Below are 10,530 nucleotides of genomic sequence, written 5' to 3'. Positions count from 1 at the left end.
ATTGGGAAGTGATCACTACCCATACTTGTGCTTTGATCTATTTCCCATTCACATCTACTGGCAATTTTCCTATCTACTAGAGTTAAGTCTATACAAGAAGTTTCATTTTTATAAACATTAATTCTAGTGCCATGACCATTATTTAAACACACTAACATTCTATCATTCATCATTTCTTCCACTGCCTCACCATTCAAATCTGTCTGTTTACTACCCCATAAACTGTTGTGAGCATTGAAGTCCCCACACCAAATCTCTCTGTGGCTTCTCTTAACTATACTTTTTAAAAACTCGCTATTTAATACTTTACATGGATTATAATAGTTAATGATAGTAAAATTACCACTATCTTTATTAAATATTTCAATTACCAGACATTCATGATCCTTGGTATTAATAAACCTATACGGTATTCCTAATTTAATAAATGTCATACACCCTCCTCCTCTGCCTTTTCCTCTATCACATCTAATAGCATTATATCCTTTCAATACAAAATCAAGATGTGGTTTTAACCATGTTTCTTGAATGCATATGACCTCAGGTTTTTCTTTCAGATTATGTATATATCTCTTAAATTCTTGACCATTTTCAATTACACTTCTGGCATTCCATTGAAGAATGAATAGTACCATAAGGCTTTTAATCACTATTTTGACCCTCATATTTACTATTCAGTATCTCTTGAATCTTACTAGCTTGTGACCTAAATCCTAAGAAGTCATTTGCAATATCCACAATTGCTTTTACCTTATTACTTCCCTGAGGAAGTTCAGTTACTTTACTGATCACTTTACAAATGAAGGCAAGGAAGTAATTTTTCTTGACCAACAATGTTTCTTCTGACATTTTCTTTTTTAATTCACAGCACTCTGATGGTTGAGAATTAAGTCTGGGCCTACTGTCCTGTTGGACTCTCTTGTTTGGATGGATCCTGTGGCTTACTCTGCTTATTGGGTTGCTAGTATTTGTTTCCCGAGATTGCTCTAGTGTATAGGGGGGGACAATTAGGCTACTACCTTTCTTTTCCATTTCAATTTTCTTAACCGCCTCAGCATAGGAAACTTTATAAATAATTTTGCATTTCTGGACATCTTTTGCCTCTTTGTGCTTCTCACAACCTCCATAAGCTGCACTATGATTGCCACCACAATTACAACATTTTAATGCAGCATCTTGTTCACATTTACCATATACATGTTCTCCTCCACATTTCGCACATCTAGTTTTTCCTCGACATTGGCTAGCAGTGTAACCATACCGTTGGCAATTAAAGCATCTTAACGGCGGTGGGATATATTCTCTCACAGAGTATGACATGTATCCCATTTGAACCCTGTTGGGTAGTTCTTTTTTGAAGCCTAATAGAATAGACAGGCTTTCTATTTTATCTTTACCTTTTGTCAATCGTTTAGCTTCAACTAAATCATAATCTTTTAAACTTTCCATGATCTCCTCTATTGTAACTGAAGTTGGTATTCCAGATATTACTCCTCTGACCTTAGATGCTGCGCCCGGAATATGTGACGTCACCTTGAGTTTGTTGAGTGTCTTTTTTTTGAGAATATTACTTTGTTGTTCTTTGGAATTTGCAAAGATCAGCATCCTCCCATTCCCCATGAAACGGGCATGATTAATCTTGCCTATTTCCTTCTCTATTGGTTTCGTGATATGTATTGGATGCAAATCTGGCCCTCCTTTTTGATCAAACACCAAAATAACTTTCCAAACGTCAGCCTGAGACCTCAAGTCCCTGTTACCATTTGTTTTGGTCTTTTTCGCCAAAACTACTGATTCTATGGAATCCCCTTCACTCTCTGATCTTTGTCGTACATTTTTCTTGTTGCTATTAACAACCTCATCCCAAAACATTTTACCTTCATCAAGCATATTATCTAGGCTTAACGATGTAAAAGATCCACCAGATGTCTCAGCTATTGTCCAATTTACATTCACTGTGAGTAGTTTATTTGATATTACCATCGACTTTCAGACTTTCAAACTTTCCCGCATTCAGAGTTTCCGCGTTCTAAAGCCCAGCGTGACTCCACCGGTTGATCCTCTTGCGACCTTATTTTACCGTTTACAGCCTCTTTAGCTTTTGATGTAGCCGGATTGGTTTCTCAGTCGGGGTTTGATATCCAGAATAGAGATGCAGGACACTCGGAGCCATCTGCATCGACCAGTTCAGATCAGAGACGATCTTTGTTAAAAGTCAACAGGGGTGTTAAACGACCCCGGCCAGACAAATTAGCAACAAGGGCTACTACCTCAAGGCTTAGTACTAAGAGACGTCTAGCACCGACCCTGACACGTTGTAGCCCAACGACAACCCAGGAATCAGCTGGTATGTATATTTCTATTTTAATTTAAGAATCTGTTGTAATAAGAGAGTGAGGGAAAAAAATTATAATACATTAATTTTTTATTACATGTGTGTTTTCCATAGAACAGTACAAATGTGCTGAGCTCTCAGGATAATGTTGCTAACTGGGACGATGCTTTGATCAAAGGCTCGGACGCCTATGATGATGCTGTGGTGCCGAATGCCTCGGAGTCCATAAGTTCTGCGGTAGCAGATAGACCTTCAAACATTACAAATGCTGATAATTTTGTGCTGGATATAGATGATCAAGATTTGATATCTGCTGCAGACAGTGTGGCCCCCACAACTGTTACAAATAATACAGAGCTGACCGAGGTGGTTAAAAATCATCAGACTGATGAACTTAACACTGTTGAGGCTCCTGCTGAACATTCTGCATCGACTAACGATCAAGCTCTACCATCAAATCAACAATGCTTCATTCATGAACTATTGCTGGAGGGCCGTGAACATAATCGACGTGTGGAGGAACATAACCGATGTGTGGAGGAAAGACTGAAAGAACAAGCTGAACATAATCAACGTGTGGAGAAAAAACTGAATGAAGTTGAACACCTCCGAAGACTCAACAGTCATATTGATATGTTATTGACAAACTCTGTTGAACAAGGACAGATATACAGACTGGTTCATGAACGTACAGACTTTATTGCTGAACAAGTGAAGAAGATTGACAGCGGGCGTCGGGAGGAATTCAGAGAACGTCAACTCAAGGTAACACTGCTTTCTAATATTAATAATGCTGTTTTAGGCGGTGGCAAATCCTGAGCATTTTTGATTACACATGTAAAGAAAAATGCGCTGGTTTCTTCTTTTTCTCTGAGTTGACAGTTACCATGTGTTAATTGTTTTTGATATGCTTTGTACTGCAGTTGCATTTGCGTAGTGTTGTACTGCTGGTGTGTTTGTTAGGTTAAATTAGTTTTTATTCACATTGATTTGTATTATAACATTCTGTGTAAATGGTTGGGTTTTGTGATGGGTAAATCTTTTAATATTTTTTGGTTAATTACTATCTGTATAGATGTGTTTAAGAGTGTTGGGCTAGTGGTGTTGACCTTTTTTTTATTGCTAGCATTGAGATTTATTTTGATTGTGGTTGTTTATTTAGTATGCATCTGTAATCAGATGCATATATTTCGAAAATACAAATGCATTTTTAAATTTTTGGTTAATTACTATCTAGACTTGTTTAACAGTGTTGGCAAGGTGTGTTGACCTTTTTATTACTAGCATTGAGATTTATTTTTGATTGGGGTTGTTTATTTAGTATGTATCTGTAATCAGATGCATATATTTCAAAAATACAAATACATTTTTTTAATTTTTGGTTAATTACTATCTGTATAGACGTGTTAAACAACCCTAATCAAAAATAAAAAAAGTCAACACCACTAGCCAACACTGTTAATTTAGTAATATGCTTTTATTATCCAAATCCGTTAAAGGATTTTTAGGCTGCATTAATTAGGGGTAAACCGGAACCGGAAACACTTCCCATAACACCCTATGTACTTGCTACATCATTAGAAGAATGGCATCTACGCTAATATTAGTCTGTTTCTCTCTTATTCCGAGGTCACCGTGGCCACCAGATCCAGTCTGTGTCCAGATCAGAGGGTCACTGCAGTCACCCGGATCCAGTACGTATCCAGACCAGATGCTGGATCAGCACCTAGAAAGGACCTCTAAATCCCTGAAAGACAGCGGAGACCAGGACAACTAGAGCCCCAGATACAGATCCCCTGTAAAGACCTTGTCTCAAAGGAGCACCAGGACAAGACCACAGGAAACAGATGATTCTTCTGCACAATCTGACTTTGCTGCAGCCTGGAATTGAACTACTGGTTTCGTCTGGTCAGAGGAGAACTGGCCCCCCAACTGAGCCTGGTTTCTCCCAAGGTTTTTTTTCTCCATTCTGTCACCGATGGAGTTTCGGTTCCTTGCCGCTGTCGCCTCTGGCTTGCTTAGTTGGGGACACTTCATCTACAGCGATATCGTTGACTTGATTGCAAATAAATGCACAGACACTATTTAATTGAACAGAGATGACATAACTGAATTCAATAATGAACTGCCTTTAACTATCATTTTTTCATTATTGACACTGTTTTCCTAATGAATGTTGTTCAGTTGCTTTGACGCAATGTATTTTGTTTAAAGCGCTATATAAATAAAGGTGACTTTGACTTTGACTTTAGTATGCACCTGTAATCAGATGCATATATTTCAAAAATACAAATACATTTTTTTAATTTTTGGTTAATTACTATCTGTATAGACATGTTTAACAGTGTTGACCTTTTATTATTACTAGCATTGAGATTTATTTTTGAGGGTTTTTTATTTAGTATGCATCTGTAATCAGATGCATATATTTTGAAAACAGAAATACATCTTTTAAATATGGCTGGTAAAAGAGTACGTTCAGATGATGATCTACATAGCTGTTCATCGGAGTATGAACAGAGACCTTCTGCAAGAGCTAGATATGATGATGATGATGATGATGAAATGGTTATAGTTGAGCGCTTGCAGGGCATAATTAATCAGCAGATTGAGGCCTTTGGTCCAGACTATGTAAATCTAGCAGATAGATTAGAGAGTCTTGTACAAACACAAAGGTCTAATAACGAACAGCATGGGATGATTTTAAACAATAACATGTCTGAGTCGGACATTACAGAATCTAATAACCAAAGAGGCTGAAATGTTAGACTCAACTGATCCTGATCTATGTGAAAGATTAGAACAATTGATCCAGACACATGCCTATGATTCTGAACCGATAGGCACCAGGTTATTCAATTCTGTATTGTCAGATTCCACAGGTCCCTTTGCAGGTTTAAGTCAGAATGATGTTGACAGACTTGCTCGAGATGGCGTGTTGTAGGAGGATACACTGTAGTACCAAGACCACATTTTAATGGTTTAGAGTTACATAGAGATCTGAATCTGAGAGAAATTTCATCCCCAAATTTAGCTGCATACACTATATTTGTGCAAAATGTATTGTCAGAGATGGTGTCATTTTCCAGACAGATGGCAGGTCAGGGTGGGATTATTAACATTAGCTTGAGAGGTCCTAGTCTAAAACGCGAAGTGAATGCTGTACTGTCCTCCGGTAATGATCACAATGAGTAGGTTTTTGTGGACCAATTTGAAGCTGTAATGCAGAGTAATGAAGTTGTGATGGCTGATGATTCTTTACAATTACATGTATCGATAGCCAGAAGTAAGAGTGGCGGGGTTCGTAGGAAGATAACTGATATTGCCCATGATGATGTGATTAAGAGGAAGAAGATGCATTTATTTTGTCCAAACAATGTTGGAACAAATTTATGCTTTGCTATTTGTTTAGCCCATTTTCCTGAACCACAAACACCACACCATGACTTAGAAGGAAGGGCTATGATCTTACAGAATGCTGCCAGTTTCACATCACAGAGTCTTATAAGTTTTAATTATGTAGTGAAGTTTGAGAAGGTCTTAAACATAAAAATTGTGGTTTTTCACAGATCTAGTGACGGTCGATTAGAAAATTATAAAACGCATGAAAAGCCGCATCCCAAAACTGTGTTTCTATATCTCTATGATAGTCATTACTACATGATAAAGAAACTCACAGCATTTATTGGATCAGATTATGTGTGTGAGTACTGTTATGCAGGATCTAAAAATAGACAGAATCATGAATGTAAATTTGCATGCTCTGTTTGAAATGACAGAGAATGTCACAAACAACCCAAACACAATCCATTGTCCCGACTGTTTGCGATTTTGTAAATCACAATACTGTTTTAATGCTCTTAAACGACCAGTTGGTGGTAACGTGTTGGGTAGATCCCTTTGCGATACTATTAAATACTGCAGTAAATGCAGTAGACGTTATCAAATCGCCTCAAGCAATCCACAACCCCACAAATGTCCTGCCGAACTTTGTCTGCATTGCGGTGATAATGTAAGTCATGGAGGGGCTCATGAATGCTTCATACAGCCTACACAACCTAAAGAGCTTGACACCCGTTACATCTATTATGATTTTGAATCACGTAGTGATAACTGAAAACATGTTGCGAATTACGCTTCTGCCATGACTTTTGATGGGAAGAAATATGAATTTAGGGGTGAAGACTGTGTGAAACAACTCAATAAATTCAGGCAGCCCAAATTTAAAAATTACACACTTGTAGCACACAACGCTTCAGGCTTTGATAATTTTTTAATACTGGAGTATATTTGCAAAGTAGGTCTTAAACTTAAGATCCTCATGCAAGGCTGTAGACTACTCTTCATGTTTGATGAGATGACCAAGCAGCGTTACATTGACAGCTATTCATTTTTGCCTATGGCTTTAGTGAAGACATCTGCAGCGTTAAATCTGACCACAGCTGAGAAGGGCTACTTTCCCCATGTTTTCAATAGGTTGGAGAATCAGAGCTATGTAGGTCCATACCCCGCTAAGCATTACTACGGTTGTAACAACATGACAGACAGTGCTAGGACAAAATTTGACCAGTGGTACGATACTCTTGCAGGAAAGATCTTCGACTTCAGGAAAGATATTGGGCTGTATTGTCAAGTCAAGTCACCTTTATTTATATAGCGCTCTAAACAAAATACATTGCGTCAAAGCAACTGAACAACATTCATTAGGAAAACAGTGTGTCAATAATGCAAAATGATAGTTAAAGGCAGTTCATCATTGACTTCAGTGATGTCATCTCTGTTCAGTTTAAATAGTGTCTGTGCATTTATTTGCAATCAAGTCAACGATATCACTGTAGATGAAGTGACCCCAACTAAGCAAGCCAGGGGCGACAGCGGCAAGGAACCGAAACTCCATCGGTGACAGAATGGAGAAAAAAACCTTGGGAGAAACCAGGCTCAGTTGGAGGGCCAGTTCTCCTCTGACCAGATGAAACCAGCAGTTCAATTCCAGGCTGCAGCAAAGTCAGATTGCAGAAGAATCATCTGTTTCCTGTGGTCTTGTCCTGGTGGTCATCTGAGACAAGGTCATCTGAGACAAGGGATCTGTATCTGGGGCTCTAGTTGTCCTGGTGTCTGCTGGCTTTCAGGGATGTAGAGGTCCTTTCTAGGTGCTGATCCACCATCTGGTCTGGATACGTACTGGATCCGGGTGACTGCAGTGACCCTCTGATCTGGATACAGACTGGATCTGGTAGCTACGGTGACCTCGGAAAAAGAGAGAAACAGACTAATATTAGCGTAGATGCCATTCTTCTAATGATGTAGCAAGTACATCGGGTGTTATGGGAAGTGTTCCCGGTTCCGGTTTACCTAATTAATGCAGCCTAAAAAACCTTTAACAGATTTGGATATTAAAAGCATATCAGTATGTTATGTGTAAGCCAGGTTAAAGAGATGGGTCTTTAATCTAGATTTAAACTGCAAGAGTTTGTCTGCCTCCCGAACAATGTTAGGTAGGTTATTCCAGAGTTTAGGCGCCAAATAGGAGAAGGATCTGCCGCCCGCAGTTGATTTTGATATTCTAGGTATTATCAAATTGCCTGAGTTTTGAGAACGTAGCGGACGTAGAGGATTATAATGTAAAAGGAGCTCATTCAAATACTGAGGTGCTAAACCATTCAGGGCTTTATAAGTAATAAGCAAAATTTTAAATTCTATACAATGTTTGATAGGGAGCCAGTGAAGTGTTGACAGGACCGGGCTAATATGGTCATACTTCCTGGTTCTAGTAAGAACTCTTGCTGCAGCATTTTGGACTAGCTGTAGTTTGTTAACTAAGCGTGCAGAACAACCACCCAATAAAGCATTACAACAATCTAACATATAGGTCATAAATGCATGGATTATTGTATGAATGATGTAGTTTTACTACGTGAAGCATGCATGAAATATAGAGAGGAGTTCATACAGTGTACGCAGATCGACCCTCTTAGCTACACCACCTTGGCATCATGTTACATGGGTGTGTTTAAGACACACTTCCTCAAGCCTAACACAATAGCCTTGACTCACAATAATGCATACGTACACCAACACAAGACATTCTCGAATGTTTCGATCGAATGGCTTGAATATGTGAAAAAGACCCGTGGGGTGGATATCCACCACGCCCTTAACCATGGTGAGATGAAGTTTGGATCATATTATGTAGACGGTTATTATGAAAAAGATGGTGTGAGAAAGGCTTTAGACTTTGCAGGTGTTTTTTTCCATGGGCATTGCTGTCGTTATAGAGCTGATTATATTAACCCCCAGTTCAAAATTCCTTTTGGAACACTCATGACTATGTTCAATGACAGGATTGATGTTTGGCAACGTGTACACCATCTAGACACAGAGGTTATGTGGGAATGTCAGTGGGCTAGTCTTAAGCGAACAGACCCTCATATAATTGATTTTATGTCTACTTATTCAGCACCAGAGAGACTGAAACCTTCTGATTCCCTTTTTGGTGGAAGGGCCAATGCGTACAAGTTGTACCACAAAACTGTTGATGGTGAGAAGATCAGATATGTTGATGTCACTAGCCTCTACCCATATTGTCAGGCTCGGAAGAGCTATCCTATCGGTCATCCAGAAATTATTTTCAGCGATTTAGAAAATCTTGAAAATTATTATGGTCTTGTCAAGGTAAAGATGCTGCCTCCTCAAAAAATTACTATATCCACTGCTTCCCATCAGGTCCGCTGGGAAATTAATGTTCTCCCTATGCCGCACATGTGCGGAAGAGCAAAGTAATGTCATACCTTGCACTCACACCGATGATGAAAGAGCAATTTCGGGAACATGGGTCAGTCTTGAATTGTTAAAAGCCATTGAGAAGGGTTATGTAGTGGTTAAGATCTATGAGGTGTGGCATCTTCCACAGAGATCTGACAGTCTGTTTTGTGATTATGTGAAGACGTTTTTGCAGTTTAAACAGCAAGCCTCTGGCTATCCCTCAGGTGTAATCACTGAGGATGGCAAAAGGGCGTACATCGATGACTATAATATAAAAGAAGGGATTAAACTTGATGCTGAAAAGATAGCTTATAACCCTGCTCAAAGATCAGTTATGAAATTACTTTTGAACAGTCTTTGGGGATGATTCTGTTTAAGAGAAAATCTCGCTAATTCTAAACTTTTGAAAAACCCTGAAGATTTTGTTCATTTCATCTTTGGATGTCAGTACGAGATCAAGTACTTTACTTTCTATCTGACAGCGTTGCACTAGTACAGTACAAACATGCAGAGGGGTCTTTTTATGAGACTCGATGTTAATGTCTTTATTGGTGCTTTTACAACAGCCCATGCTCGACTAGAGTTGTATGATCTAATGGACAAGCTGGGGGATAGGCTTCTCTATAGCGATACTGATAGTGTCATCCATGTGTCTAGAGAAGGAGACTGGGAACCTCCACTAAGTCCATATCTAGGTGAACTGACAGATGAGATTGGCAGTGATGATTATATCACAGAATACTGTTCAGATGGTCCTAAAACATACGGCTACAGAACTGCAAAGGGAAAAGTGTGTATGAAAGCAAAGGGGATAACATTGAATTCAGAAAATTCCAAAGTTATCAGATTGGACTCATTGATCAGCTTTGTTAACAGTTATGTAAATTCATCTGACAGTACTCAGCACATACTAGCCCACACAGACAACATTGTGAGAAATAAAAAGATGGTCACATTGCATAACAAGTCAGTTGTTAAAAGATTCAAGGTTGTGTATAACAAGAGGGTGCTTCTCCCTGATTATAGAACATAACCGTATGGATACTGATAACATTCTCAGTTATTGAGGGTTAAAGGATACAGACGGGTTTGATCCACGGTTTCAACATCCATTCTCAATGATCCTCCGTGGCCCTTCATGCTCAGGAAAAACTTTTTTTGAAAAAATGTTGTTGCAGAATGCAAAAAGTATGATTTCTAAAAATGTTTAAAACATTGTGTACAACAACAATGACCAACAATGATACAGGTGATACAGACCCTGAATTATGGCCATCTGTTTCCACCCAATAAAATTAATTTTTGGATTTTGGATGATGTTATGAAACATGCTAGCGGTAATTCTGAGGTTGAACGAGTTTTCACACAATATGTTCATCACAGAAATTTGAGTGCCCTGTATATTGTCAACATTTTTTTTTTTCAGTGTAAGT

At 38.6% G+C, this 10,530-nt stretch overlaps 1 long non-coding RNA gene across 1 annotated transcript; it reads left to right on the top strand.

Annotated features, from left to right (window-relative positions):
• Positions 1–2,902: 2,902 nt before the first annotated feature.
• On the top strand, positions 2,903–9,814 carry LOC132140290 (uncharacterized). Its single transcript, XR_009433763.1, has 3 exons — positions 2,903–3,100; positions 8,793–8,873; positions 9,664–9,814. It is a non-coding gene; the product is annotated as an uncharacterized LOC132140290 (long non-coding RNA).
• The last annotated feature ends 716 nt before the right edge of the window (positions 9,815–10,530 follow it).

Source organism: Carassius carassius, chromosome 5, assembly GCF_963082965.1.
Source record: "Carassius carassius chromosome 5, fCarCar2.1, whole genome shotgun sequence".
Taxonomy (NCBI): Eukaryota; Metazoa; Chordata; class Actinopteri; order Cypriniformes; family Cyprinidae; genus Carassius; species Carassius carassius.
This window is presented reverse-complemented; position numbering and strand designations above follow the sequence as displayed.